This window comes from Cynocephalus volans, chromosome X (genome assembly GCF_027409185.1).
Source record: "Cynocephalus volans isolate mCynVol1 chromosome X, mCynVol1.pri, whole genome shotgun sequence".
Taxonomy (NCBI): Eukaryota; Metazoa; Chordata; class Mammalia; order Dermoptera; family Cynocephalidae; genus Cynocephalus; species Cynocephalus volans.
The window spans coordinates 48,391,681-48,407,463 of record NC_084478.1 but is presented as its reverse complement, the minus strand read 5'-3'; the positions used below and the strand labels follow the sequence as shown (position 1 = coordinate 48,407,463).

Below are 15,783 nucleotides of genomic sequence, written 5' to 3'. Positions count from 1 at the left end.
CCCCACCTTTCAATTATCATAATGGGATTTCCTACCCTCAGCTGTTACAGTGGTGTGTAAGCTTTGGGAGGACATTCAACCCAAGGCATTCCACCCTTGTTCCCCCAAAAACTCATGTCCTTTTCACATAAAAATATATTCATTTTCTCCCCAAAGCATTAACTTGTTTCAACTCAAAATCCAAAGTTCAGAGTCCCATCTGTGAAATCAGAACAAGTTATCTACTTCTTAGATACAATTGTGAGACAAACATAGGGTGCATATTACCATTCAAAAAGAAAGATATAGGCCAAAAGAAAGGTGTAATAGGTCCCAAACAAGTCCAAAACCCAGCAGAGTAGGCATTAAATCTTAAATCTGGTGAATCATGTACCATGACCCCAAGTTTGACATCTTTTTGCTAGTGTGTGGGTTGAGTACCCAAGTCCTCAGGAATTTCTGTCCTATGTCTTTCCTGGTTTCATGTGATGCTTTAGCTCTCTAAGGCTGTTGGTGCACACTGGAAACTCCACAACTCTGGGGTCTCCATGATGGTTCCACTCTCATGACTCCACTAGGCATGGCACTGACGGGGTTTCTCTGTTGCAACTCTGACACCACATTTCAACTAGGCATTGTTCTAGTGAAGGCTCTAAGTGGTAACACTGCCCCTGTGACAGATCTCTTCCTGATTGTGCAGGCTTTTCCATATATCCTTTGAAATCCCAAGCCTCTATAGGTCTGGCATTCTGCAAGCCTAAAGCCATAACACCATGTGGACAACACTAAGGCTTCCAGCTTATATTTTCCAAAGCTGTGAGTCCAGCAACACCTGAGACCAATTTTAACCATGGCTAGAGCAGCTGAGGCAGCTGTGGTACTGGTGCTGGAAGCAGTTTCTAGCCCATAGTGGGCACCTCATGCCTGTTCCCTGAGACCTTTCTGTCTCCCTAGGCCTCTGGGTCTGTAATGGAAGATGCAGCCTTCAATATCTCTGAAATGCCTTCAGGTCCTTTCTCCCATTGTCTTGGCTATTAGCATCTGGCTGCCTCATAGACATGCTAATGTCTTTAGCAACCAGTCCCTCTGCTGAACCATTGTATTTTTTCTTCTGAAAATGCTGTCTGCTTCTCTACCACATGACCAGGCTGCAAATTTTCCAAATCTTTATGCTCTGCTTCCCTTTTAAATTCTGGCTTTACATCATGCCTTTGCCACTATAACTCAGTTTATGCTGTTGCAAGTAGACATGTAGATTGCCAAATGCTTTGTTGCTTAGAAATTTCTTTCACCAAATACTCTGGGTCAGCACTTTTAAGTTTCACATTCCATAAAATTTTGGGGCATGAACAGAATGCAGCCAAATTCCTTTCCAGTTCACAGCAAGACTTATCTTTGTCCCAGTTTCCAATAAGTCCCTTCTCATTTACATCTGAGATCTCCTCCTCAGTATGGCCTTTTCTACACATATTTCTTTCTTTTTTTTATCAAAATAGTTTTATTTAAAATATTTTATGAACCCATCTCCAAAGAAACTGTATTTCTATTTATACTTAAACATAAGTTTTATGTGGTTGTAACAGTGAGGAAGTATAATATTGAGCTCAACTTTATATTTTAAATTGTATATATATATATATATATATCCCTAAGGCCTAAATGTTGGTCCAGTGACATCAAATTATGTGTGTATATGTAGATATGTCCACATACTGCACATATTTCTATGAGCATTCTGCTCACCACCTTTTAACCAGTTAATAAGAAGTTCCAAACTTTCCCTGGTTTCCTGACTTCTAAACTCCCATCAGCAGCAAGGCTTTTTCTATTCTACCCCTTCAAATTCTTCCAGCCTTTGCCCATTAGCAAGTTCCAAAGCTGCTTCTACATTTTCAAGTATCTATTGTAAGTAACACCCTGCTTCTCTGCTACCAATTTTCTGTATTAGTGTTTCTGTTGCTTATAACAAAATACCTGAAGCTGGATAACTTATAAGAAAAATAAATTTATTGCTTACAGGTTCTGAAGCTGGGAAGTCCAAAGTCCAGGGAACACATTGGATGAGGGTCTTGATGTTGGTCACAGTGACCCAGGGTCCTCATATGGCAGATAACAGCAGAGCAGAGAGAGTGAGAGCTCCTCTTGCACTCTCCTTTTAAAGCCCTCAGAACTATACCCATGACCACCATTTTTAATCCACTCAGTAGGCATGGTCCTCAGAATCTATTCACCTCTTCAAGGCTCCATGTTTCAGTTTCTATAATAGGATTTCCCACCATTTTCACACTGTCACAGTGAGAATCAAGTTTTGGGGGGACATTCAATCCAAGGCAGAGCCTCATTTTGATTTAATAATCTCCCTAAAGGTTTATCTCCAAATACAGTCACATTGGGTGTTATGACTTCAATACATCAGTTTGGGAAGGGAGACACAGTTCAGTCCATAACACATTTAAAATGCTCAATTAAAACCAAAGAAAGCAGAAAAAGATTGGTAGACAAAAAAAAAAAACAAAAAACTTAATAAACAAAACAAAGGACAAAGACAACAAACAGAAAAAGTGCACAAATATGGTAGACATAAATCTAAATATGTCAGTCATGACTTGAAATGTAAATTTTCTAAAGACACCAATAAAAAGACAGACTGTTACAGTGGATTAAAAAATCTAACTCTGCTTTCTACAAGAAAGCACAGTTTAAATACAAATACACAGATTAAAATGGAAAAAGTAATGCTTGACTTCTAAGGGTGGAGATAATAAATGCATAGTACCTGGCACAAAACAGACACATTATTATTATTATTACTATTATTATTCATATTATTTTTACTTAATATGGATATTTTAAGTTGTTTTACTAATCAATTATTACATATCAGTGTAAAAAATCTAAAAATATTCTACATGCTATTTATTTATTTATCCAATTTTTTAAAATTTTATTTTATTTATCAATATACAAAGCGTTGATTTTTGTGTCGCTTTTCCAAATCCTGCCTCCCCCCTCCGTCTAACCCCTCCCTCCTATCAACCTCATATCTGTTCACTTGTCTTAACAACTTCAAGGAATGGTGATTGTTTTCTCTTCTTCCAGCCCCCCCCCATTTGTTGGTGTATTTATTAATTTTTTTATTATACCCCCCAAAATAAGTGAGAACATGTGGTATTTCTCTTTCAACACCTGACTTGTTTCTCTTAATATAATCTCTAAGTCCATCCATGTTGTTACAAATGGTAGTATTTCATTCTTTTTTTATAGCACAGTAATATTCCATTGTGTAGATATAACACAGTTTCCTTATCCTTATCCACTAATCTGATGATGGACATTTGGGCTGGTTCCAGCTCTTGGCTATTGTAAATAATTCTGCAATAAAAAAGAGACTACAGGTATCACTTTGGCAGGATGATTTCTGTTACTCGGGGTATATTCCCAGCAGTGGAATAGCTGGGTCATATGGTAGATATATCTGCAATTGTTTGAGAAACTTTGTACCATTTTCCATAAAGACTGCATCATTTTGCATTCCCACCAACAGTGCATGAGAGTTCCTTTTTCTCCACAACCTCACCAGAATTTATCATTCACAGTCTTTTGTGTATTAGCCATCCAAACTGGAGTGAGATGGCATCTCAGTGTGGTTTTGCTTTGCATTTCCCTAATGCTGAGTGATGTTGAGCATTTTTTTCATGTGTCTGTTGGCCATTTTTATGTCTTCCTTTGAAAAATGTCTATTTAGCTCCTTTGCCCATTTGTTAATTGGGTTACTTGTTTTTTGATTTAAGGTTGTTTCAGTTCCTTTTATATTCTAGATATTAATCCATTATCAGATATATATCTTGCAAATATTTTCTCCCACTCTGTTGGTTGTCTTTTAACTCTGTTAATTGTTTCTTTTGCTGTGCAGAAGCTTTTTAGTTTGATATAATCCCATTTGTTTATTTTTCCTTCAGTTGCTCATGCTTTTGGGGTCATATTCATGAAGTCTGTGCCCAGTCCTACTTCCTGGAGTGTTTCTCCTATGTTTTCTTTAAGAAGTTTTATAATTTCAGAGTGTATATTTAATTCTTTAATCCATTTTGAGTTGATTTTGGTATATGGTGACATGTATGGGTCTAGTTTCATTCTCCTGCATATAGATATCCAGTTTTCCCAGGACCATTTGCTGAAGAGGCAGTCTTCTTCCCCAGTGCATAGGCTTGGTGTCTTTGTCAAAGATCAGATGGCTGTAGGTGTATGGGTTGATTTCTGGATTCTCCATTCTACTCCATTGATCCTCACCTCTGTTTTTATGCCAGTACCATTCTGTTTTGGTTATTATAGCTCTGTATTATAGTTTAAAGTCAGATAGTGTTAGACTCCAGCTTTATTCTATTTTGCTCAAAATTGCTTTGGCTATGTCTGGTATTCTTTATTCCATATAAATGTTTGGATCGTTTTTCCATTTTGGAGAAAAATGTCTTTGGAGTTTTAATGGGGATTGCACTGAATTTGTATATCATTTTGGGTAGTATGGACATTTTCAAAATGTTGATTCTTCCAGTCCAAAAGCGTGGAATATCTTTCAATCATCTTATGACCTCTTTAATTTCTCTCAATAGTGGTTTCTAGTTCTCATTGTAGAGATTTTTCACATCTTTCTTTAACTTCATTCCTAAGTATTTTATTTTATTTTTGTTGGCTATTGTAAATGGGCTAGCTTTCTTTACTTCTTTTTCTGCATGTTCACTGTTGGAGTATAGAAATGCTACCGATTTTTATGTGTTGGTTTTGTATCCTACAACTTTGCTGAAATCATTTATCAACTCTAAGAGTTTTTTTTGTAGAGGTTTTAGGCTGTTCGATATATAGGATCTGCAAACAGGGACAGTTTGACTTCATCTTTTCTAAGCTGAATGTCCATTATTTTCCTTCTCTTCTCTGATTGCTCTGGCTAGTACTTCCAACACTATGTTGAATAGGAATGGTGAGAGTGGGCATCTTGTCCCATTCAGGATGATATTGGCACTGGCTTATCATATATGGCTTTAATTATGTTGTGATATTTCCTGTCTGTACCTAACTTGTAGAGAGTCTTTACCATGAAGAAATGTTGAGTTTTGTCAAATGCTTTTTGAGCATCTGTAGAGAAAATCGTATGGTCTTTGTGTCTGATTTTATTGATGTGGTGTATCACATTTACTGATTTGCATATGTTGAACCAACCTAGCATCCCTGGGATGAATCCCAGTTGATCATGGTGTATAATTGTGCGTATATGTTGCTGTATTTTGTTAGCTAGTATTTTACTGAGGATTTTTGCATCTATATTCATCAAGAATATTGGCCTGTCATTTTCTTTTTTTTTTTGTACCTTTGTCTGGTTTTGGTATCAGAGTGATGTTTGCTTCATGGAATGAGTTTGAGAGAATTACCCATTTCAACCTTTTGGAATAGTTTGTAGAGAATTGTTATCAATTCCTCCTTGAAGGTTTGGTAGAATTCTGCCATGAACAGATCGGGTCCTGAGCTTTTCTTTGTTGGGAGCCTTCTGATAACAGCTTCAATCTATTTTATCACTATTATTCTGTTCAGATTTTCTACATCTTCTTGGTTCAGTTTTGGTAGTTTCTGTGTGTCTAGAAATTTATCCATTTCCTCCAGATTTTCCAATTTGTTGGCATATAGTTGTTTATAGTACTCTCTAATGATTTCTTATATTTCTGAAGTATCAGTTGCAATATAACCTTTTTCCTTTCTAATTTTTACTATTTTGGTCTTCTCTCTTCTTTTTATAGTTAGCCTTGCTAATGGTTTGTCAATTTTTTTTGTCTTTAAAAAAATGACTTTTTGATTCATTGATCTTTTTTATCATTTTGGGGGTTTCTATTTCATTAAGTTCTGCTCTGATTTTAATGGTTTCTTTCCATCTGCTAAATTTGAGTTTGGTTTGCTCTTGTTTTTCTAGTACTTTAAGGTGAACTATTGGGTTGTTTACTTGCCATTTTTCCGTTCTTCTGAAGTAAGCATTTAATGCAATAAACTTTCCTCTTAATACAGCTTTAGCAGTATCCCACAGGTTTTGATATGATGGATCATTGTTTTCACGAGTTTAAATAATTTTTTTGATTTCCTGTTTAATTTCTTCTTCAACCCATATGTTATTAAGTAGAATGCTGTTTAATTTCCATGTTCTTGTATAGTTTCCAGTATTTCATTTGTTACTGAAATGCAATTTTAATTCTTTGTTATGTGAAGAAATACAGGGAATAATTTCAATTTTTTTGAATTTGTTGAGACTTGATTTGTGACATAACATTTGATCTATCCTGGAGAATGTTCCATATGCTGATGAGAAGAATGAATATTCTGAGTCTGTTGGATGGAATGTTCTGTAGACATCTGCCAAGTCCAGCTGGTCTAAAGTGTTGTTTAGATCTTGTGTTTCTCTGCTAATTCTTTGCCTAGATAATCTGTCCAATATTGAGAGTGAGGTGTTCGGGTCCCATGCTATTATAGTATTAGTGTCTATCTCATTTTTTAGGTCTCATAGTTTTTGCTTTATAAATCTGGCTGCTCCAACTTCGGGCGTGTATATATTTATGATTGTTATGTCTTCTTGATGGATAAATCCTTGTATCATTATATAGTGGCTGTCTTTTTCTCTTTTTATGGTTTTTGGTTTAAAGTGTATTTTATCAGATATAAGAATAGCTACTCCAGCTCATTTTCATTTCTATTTGCATGGTATATCTTTTTCTACCCTTTCACTCTTAGTCTATGTATGTCTTTACAGGTGAGGTGAGTCTCTTGAAGGCAGAATATAGTTGGGTCCACCTTTTTAATCTAGTCAGTCAGTTTGTGTCTCTTGAGTGGGGAATTTAATCATTTTACATTGAGTTGTTATTGAAAGGTGCTGATTTACTCCTAGCATTCTATTGATTTTTGTTTGGATGTCTTATGTGTCTTTTGTTCCTTTCTTTCTGACTTACTGTTTGTCTTCTGTATTTTTTGGTTCTAGGTGTGGTAGATAAACTTTTTTTTTTCTCTTCATTGTTAGCACTTTTATTTTAGTAGTGGGTTTTGATTTTTCTTGAGTTTTGATGGCAGTTGTGGTTATTTTTCATGTACCAATCCCAGTACTGCCTTGAGAATTTCTCATAAGGCTGGTTGTGTTGTAGTTAATTCCCACAGTTTTTGTTTGTCTGAGAAATATACTATTTGCCATTCATTTTGAAAGATTAGCCTTGCTGGGTAAATTATTCTTGGCTGGCAATCTTTATCTTTTAGTATTTTGAATATATAATCCCATTCCTTTCTGGCTTTTAGGGTTTGTGATGAAAAGTCTGATGTTAGTCTGATTCAGGCTCCCTATAGGTTACTTGTCACTTCTCTCTTTCAGCTTTAATTTTCTCTCTTTGTCTTTGAGTTTTTCCAATTTGATTGTAACATGTCTTGGAGAGGACCTTTTTGGGTTGAGTATGTTTGAGGATCTTTGAGCTTCCCGAATCTGAAATCTGTGTCTTTCACTATACCTGGAAAGTTTTCTGCCACTATTTTTTTGAATATGTTTTCAATGCAACCTCATTTTTCCTCCCCTTCTGGAATACCCATGATTCGGGTATTAGAGTGTTTAAGATTGTCTGTTATTTCTCTTAGATTTTCTTCAATGTTTTTAATTCTTTTTTTTCTTTTTCTTTTTGGTCCACCTGTGTTATTTCAAACAGCCCATCTTCAAGGTCAGATATTATCTCTTCTGCTTCTTCTAGCCTGCTGGTTAAATTCTCTTTTGTGTTTTTTTTTTTTTTATTTCATTGAATGAATTCTTCAACTCGGCAAGCTCTGTTACATTCTTTTATAGGGCATTGATTTCCTTGAACATTTCTTCTTTCAGGTCCTGTATACTTTTCCTCATTTCATCGTGTTGTCTAGCTGAGTTTTCTTGTATCTCATTTAGTTTCCTTAGAATTATCGCTTGAAATTCCTTGTCAGTCATTTCAAGAACTTTTTGTTCTATAGGATCCAGAGCTTGAGAGTTATTATTACCCTTTGGTGGTGTACTTTCTTGATTTTTCATATTTCTTGTATCTTTTCTTTGGTGTTTAGTCATTGTGGCAGGGGATTTCACCGTCCACTCATTCGACCCTGTTGTCTGGCTAGGATCCTGCCAGAACTGCCAATTTGGCATGGCTGCCTTGGTGCCTGTGGGCCAGAGGCTCAGGCCTCTCTGGGCCATGTGGATTGGACTGGGCTGGGAGTCCCGCAATGGTGCCTGCCTGTTCCCATGTAGATGGCTCAGGGCCCTGAGGGCCTGGGGTCTTTATGGCTTTTCTGGGCTGTGTACACTTGCCTTGGCTGGGGGGTCCCATGGTGGTGGCTACCACCACGTTATTATTATTAAATCATATTACTAAACAAAATTTAGTGTCTTAGAATTGCCTAGAAAAGCAACGTAATTTATTAAATTGTCTTTCATGCATGAGTAGGAATATCTAGTTTCAGTAATATCTTGGCCTTAACTGAAACCTGAGTATCACATGAGTTTACTGCTTCCCCTTTGGCCTCCTCAATTGGAAGCTTTCTCTTTCTTTCTCTTTCCTATTTTTACAATCACATGTATCTCACATGTATCTCAAGGTCATGCGATGATGAAGTCATATGGCTAGCATTGAGACTTCTAAATAATTTTTGCTCCTTTCTTCAAAAGCTCTCAGTTCCAAGGATATGGGAAATTGGGCAATCTCATTTGGTACAGAGTAGGAATGCTACAACATTTTGGGAAAGTGTATATTAATGTTTACTAAAGAAATACTAAAAATATACAAAAAATGTAGATATTTTCTGAACCAAAATGCTACATTTGGAAATTATTTTACTAGAAATAAAAGCACCATTATGTAGTGGTGTGTTCTGCAATTGTGGAAGGGACAAAGCCAGAAAGCAACTGGCTGTGAGAAAGGGAATGTATGAATGAAGTACAGGACATTTATACAGTGTATTATTCTTCTGTTATTGTAAATAGTTACCCTACCTAGCTATATAGGCATCTACTTATTTTTATGAATTCATTTTTCCCAGCTTTTTAAAGGTATGATTGACAAATAAAAATTGTGGAATTTAAGGTGTACAACCTGATGTTTCGATACGTGTGTGCCTTCTGAAATGATTACCACAATCAAGTTAATTAACATATCTATCATCTCATATAGTACTGTTTTTATGTTTGCACAGCATTTATTTATTTCTAAATATCATGCTCTCTGCATATAACTTGTAGGTATGCCCAAAATGATTTTTAAATGAGAAAAGCAATCGTGTGTACATTTATGTTTTCCCTAATGTTCATGAAGATAAATAAGGAAGAACGGGTCTCAGAATGTTCAAATTGGTTTCAGTGGTGTTAGTGGATAAAAATAAGAGAAAAAATATGGTTACCATTTTATTTATGCACCTTTACATTGCTTCATTGATTATACTGAGAACATGTTGCTTTTTAATTAAAATATTTTTTAAATGTTACAAAATATATGTATCTCTATCCCAGAAATAGTGTGCTACTTCTTGTTGAAGTCAGCTACCTGAATTCTAGTCACTCATACTCATTTATTGAAGGCTTTTATTTCTGGCTCACAGTTTTCCTTCCAATCCAATTTTTCTTTCATTATTTTCAGTGACAATCAGGGATGTATGCAAAGTCCCATTATTACCCATATGATTTGAGCATATGTTGTTACTGATATTAAGATCCCTCAACACCCATCACTGGTAAAGAGACAAATTATGTATAACAAGTTAGCAAAGTACATTGACATGTTGAGAAAGGCTATTATAATAGCAAAAACATATATAACAAAGATAATCATTGTGGAGTCTGGATAACTTGGAGTGGATGTGAGAAAAAGAATCTTGCCCTATGTCTAGAGATACAACAAAGTCCACATGTCTATGCTGGAAGATAAGTATTGCTGAACACAATCTTTACAAGAATTTAGTGATAAAACCTGTCAGATTGTCCTAGTATTTTGCTCAAACTCTAAACCTTTCAAATCAATAGGAAAAAAGTGTATTGCTGAAGCAAATAATATATAGATTAGATGGGATGGAATGGTTAATGCTGCCTGAGTGTACAGTTTTTGGAAGGCATGTCTGAAAAATTGGGAATGACTGCAATGATATTAGATGTATTGTTTAAACACTTAGTCTATTATTCAATCTGTCATGCAACTTAATATGTTTTATTATTCTGTTTATATCCATTCACATGACACCATAATCTAATTTTGTTAAACCCTTCTAAATATGTTTACCCTGTTTCCCTTTATTAGTTTTCTGCCTTAGGCTTTAAAGTTTTAACTATCAGTATAATCAATCTACATCAGTCATTTATTTATTGGCCACATCTGCATGACTTCAAACTGAGTTGAAACATGCACAACTTGTTTCTATTTTCTTCCACTTAGTCCCAGCTTCACAGATTCAATTGACAACTGGATATTACCATTTAAATGAATTGCTGTCATATCAAAATCAGAAAGTACGAAACATCTTTTCGTTATACCACTTTGTCTATAAATTCGCTCCTGTGGAATCACCCTTTTTTTTTTTTTTTTTTTTTTGTGACCCTGCTCAGCCAGTGAGCGAACCAGCCATCCCTATATAGGATCCGAACCTGCGGCGGGAGTGCCGGTGCGCTCCCAGCGCGCACTCTCCCGAGTGAGCCACAGGGTCAGCCCTGAATCACCCTTTTTTAATGCCCTCTTATGTCCCTGATACTCATCCATAAAAGACCAACTCCTCCACCCATTTTCAAGGAAAGTTGTCATGGCTTTTCCAACTCTCCATCCATTTCATTTTCCATTGAAATTCTAATAAAAATATATGATGTTTAACAATACGCAAATAAAACTTTATAATATAAGAAGGGAAACAATAACATTTAGTTCTTTCAGCCTGTGGTTTAGATTGTTAATATCTCCTCTATTGAAATAAGAAAAGCATACTGTAATGTTAAAATGATGTTCGCTAACATTTTATTGCCTAGTATCCAGAAATTCTCATAGAGTAGCAGAAAAAAATGTAAAGCTTTTCTCTTTTCTTATGAAACTCTAGGCAGCCTTTGGTTTGAAGTATTATAAACTGTTGGGTTTTAATGGAAGAGAGATTCAGAAAGTAAGCTACATTAAATTAACCCTAATGTAATAAAATATAATTCTTACATATATATAAAACATACGTTTTCATATACCTTATTCAGAGGCACGTGGGTTGCCTTGTAATGTATCTACTTCACTTAAAAGTGAATAATAAACTTCTGCTTTTAGATTGGACATGTAAAAAGCTTAGAAGTCATCACTCCCATCCTTACAATAAGAAAAAAACTCAACAAATTGAAAATCAATTACTTTTTTAGACCCACCAGACAATTGAGGTTGCAGTGCAAATTGCCACCCTAAAATCAGAAAAGAAAGATAAATACAGAGAATCACAGCCTAGATGAACTTACATGGAGCCAAAGCCACTGGAGCCATAAGATAGTAGGAAAACTTAAATGGGAATTTTGACAAATTGATGGAGGTTAAGTGTGGATTAGCTTGAGAGTGAGAAACTACTAGTCATCTAGTGTTAAGGATGCCCTCACACTTTCATGGGTTTCATTACTAACAATCTCACCACTTTCACAAGTTTAAGACCCAATAAAAATTCCCTGAGCTTTTGGGCAGGGAGAGGGGAAGTAACTATACTGAAATACTCCCAGGTCATTCTCCATAACAAAAGCGTACTAGCCAAGGAAATCTACTTTTTTACAACATTATATAACTGGGGTAAGGGAATCTATTAGCCAACTCAAGTACCCAATGGCTTTCCTGTTTCCTCTGAGGGAAGGAAAATAAAAGGGATATGAAACACTTCTGAACCTTAGTTTCTATTACGCAATTCATCATGTTCAGTTTTAGGGAAAAAAGTTACAAGGCATGTCAAAAGGGAAAAAAGCACAATCTGAAAGTACAACTCAAGCATCAGAACAAGACTAGGTTATGGCGTAGATTTTGGAATTATCATACTGGAAGTTTCAAATAAGTAGGATTGACATGTTAAAGGCTTTGACATTAAAAGTGGACAACATGAAAGAACAGATAGGTAATACAAGCAGAGATATGGAAATTCTAAGAAAGAATCACAGTGAAATGCTAGAAATCAAAAACACATAAAATAAAGAATGTCTTTGATGGGTTCATTAGCAGACCGGACTTGCCTGAGGATAGAATTTGTGAATTTAAACATATGTCAATAGAAAGTTCACAAAATGAAATTTCAAGAGAAAAAAGAATGAAAACAAACAAACAACAAAACAAACAAACAAACAACCCCCCCACCAGAATATTTAAGAATTGTGGAATAGTCAAAAAACATATATATACATATATATACATATATATATATATACATATATATGTATATATATATATATAATGAGAATAATGGGAATAGCAGAGGAGAAGAAAGAGAGAAAGAAACAGAAGAAATACTTGAAGTAATAATAGTTGAGAATTTTCCAAATTAATGGCAGACACTAATTCACAGATTCAGAAATCTCAGAGAGCACCAAGAATAAATGACAACAACAACAACAAAAATCTGCACTAGCTGTATTATGTTAAAACTGCAAAACATCGAAGACAGGGAGAAAATCTTAAAAGAAGTCAGAGGAAGAAAATCCACCTATCTATAGAGGAACAAGAATGATATTTACTTTGGAATTCTTTCATTGGAAACCTTGAAAGCGAGAGGAGAGTGGAACAAAATATTTAAAATTTTGAAAGAATTAAAAACCCACTAAGGTAGAATTCAATGTCCAGTAAAATTTTCCTTCAGTAGTGGAAGAGAAGTGAAGACTTTCTTAGACAAATAAATACTGAGAGAAGTAATCACTAGTAGACCTAAGCATAGGGGATTTTAGGGTGGAGAAACTATTCTGCTTAATACTGTAATGGTAGATACATGACAGTATACGTTTGTCAAAACCTACAGAACTTTTCACAAAAAGAGTGAAACACTGTTTTCATTTAGGAGTTCAGGAGATCACAAAAAAATGCAGACTGTGAAAAGGTAATGAAACTGCATTACAGGTGTGTGAAATAATCTCATGCAAGGGAGTTGGGGAGAACATAAGGTTACCTAAGTAATCTCAGAAATTAATGTAGTCTGTAAAACTTAAGGCAAAGGAATTATACAGAAGTTTTGCACCGTAGTCAGTGAAAGTTTTTCCCATAGAAGTACGGGTCAATAATTCTGATACTGCCATACAGGTATACTGGAATTGGACAATTTAGTAAATGAGTGACAGATGGTAGGAGCCAAGTGTCTCATTGTTGGAGTGGAATATTACAAAAGGGAAGGAAGCTAGAATGATCCATGTACTAATGGATTAGAGTTGGAGACATCAGTAAGAACTCATGTTTATCTTAATATAGATACAGATAATTACATATAGAAATATTCATAGATATGTGTATATACACAAGTTAGTATGCACACATATATTTGTTTGCTTTGTCTGTTAATAGGACCTAAAATAAACCACGTCCCAGTATTAGTGAACATGCCTCGTTCTAGATCTTGGTTTCTAATGCCATTCTGCAATAAAAAAGAACCAGGACTCTTTGGAGAAATTGTTGATCTGGGACTGGGGCAGGAAGAATACAAGATAAACCTAAATTATAACCTAGCAACAGAAAGTAAGGAAGAAGAGTTAAAAAAAAAAACAAAAAAAACCCCAAAACAAAACACACACAAAAAGCCCACACACATTGATGGGGGGATGTTAAAGGGCACAGGAGCTAACTGAAAGAGCTCTCAGTGGCCAAAGTTGGAAATTGTGAGCAGCAAAATACATGAAGTAGTATTGGATTATTGTCCAAAACATAAAATAAACATCTACAAGTCCATACTGATATAAATAAACCATTAATAAATATATAAGTAGAAAAAAAGTAAACAAATCTTCTGTGCAGAACAATTCTAAACAATTTATGTAGATACTGCACCTTGAAAGAGAGGAAGCCATTCCTTAGGTATGAGCTGGACATTGTGACTTTCTCCAAAGAGTAGCCAGGGTAGGGGGATGCTGAGGGCCTCAGCTGTGCCCCCCCCAACATCCACATCCAGCCTGTCGATGACCACCAGGCTGCCACTGGAAGCACCCTGGGCTCCTGGGTTGGGGGGTACTGAGGGCTTCAGCCACACACCCCTGAAGTCCACATCCAGCCAATCAACTACCAAGCCACTGCCAGAAGACCCTTGGGCTCCCCTGTGGGAATGAGGGGGGTTTCGCTGGCCTCAACCTTGCCGCCCCACTTCTGACCCAAACCAAGATACATATCCATACAGCTCTGCTGTTTATGAAATTGCTTTATATTTACAATTGTCCTGTGAAGAGAGTGGGATAGGGTGGGGGGTTATGGAGGATGGGCTATGGAATTGTTGTCAACTCAATTTTACTGATAAAGAAAAAGCTTTAAGTAATCTGAGTGATTCTCCCAAAATTACACAGCTAATAAGTGGCACAGTCTTCTTTGATGTGCTAAACAGGAACTTGGCAACACAAAAAAGAATGAAGTTTCCTAAATGAGTTCTGTATGCTTAAATTTCATTTATACAATTTAGTTTATCAGATCTTGCTAGTTTAAAACATCTCAGCTAAACCTCATTAATTTGGACGACATTAATTTATGCTTTGTGATAACTTGAAAATGTAACAATGAAATTTATTTTCTCTGTGAAAATATTATCTAAGAGTATATCTTTTTAATAGAGCCAAATCATTTTCCCAGTTTCCACCTTGGGTTTCTTACAACATCATTCTTTAATGTTTTATGATATACAATCAAAGACAAAAAACATTAGGAACACTGAATCTTAGGATGATTTATTGCTCTTCTAATGCCCTCCAGCATCACGGAATCAAACTCTGCCCCATCTAAAATTATATTCAGAGAATAAAATGTTTATACATTTTTCCATTTTAAAATTTTCATTTAATACATGATGGAGTTTGGATTTATTGTCCTCCCAGAACTCATGTGGAAATCTGATCCACAACGTGGCAGTTTTGGGAGCTGTTTATGTCATGGGGGTGGATCCCTTATGAATGGATTAATGCTCTCCCTGGGGTGGGGGGCAGTGAGTAAATGAGTCCTCACTCAATTAGTCCCCATGAGATTTGGCTGTTTAAAAGACCCTGGCATCTCCCCTTTCTCTGTCTTTCTTGCTTCTTCTCACCACATGATCTGCTTGTACCTGCCCCTGCCTGCCACTTTCCACCATGAGTAGAAGCAGCCTGAGGCCTGTGCCAGATGCAGCTGTCCCAGAATAGTAAGCCAAATAAACCCCTTTCTTATAAATTACCCAGTCTCAGATATCCTCTTACAGCAACACAAAATGGACTAATACAATACTGTTATACAGCACTAACTATATGCCAAGAAATATTCTAAATGTTTTACAAATAGTAAATCGTTTACTTCTTATAATAACCCTTTAAGGTAAATACAGTTATTATACTTATTTTACAGATGAACAAACTAAGGCACAGGGAAAGGAAGTAGTTTGACCAATAATACAGTTGGTAAATGACACAATGTGGAATCAAACTGAGGAAACAGCTCTGAAGTCAGAAGTCAATGATCTTATCTGCTAATAGCTTCCTTATAACCTTCAAATCCAACCTCATTCAGTCACTGCAACAACCCATGTACCATAATAAGTAGTCGATGATGAGAAAGGTTGAAGAGGAGCATTTTAATGTATGCTTTTCAAGGG

General features: G+C 35.8%; 1 protein-coding gene across 1 annotated transcript in view; it reads right to left on the bottom strand.

The window, feature by feature from the left end:
* The window catches only part of LOC134367978 (cilia- and flagella-associated protein 47-like), a 1,412,159-nt gene that overhangs the window by 827,727 nt on the left and 568,649 nt on the right, over nucleotides 1–15,783 (bottom strand).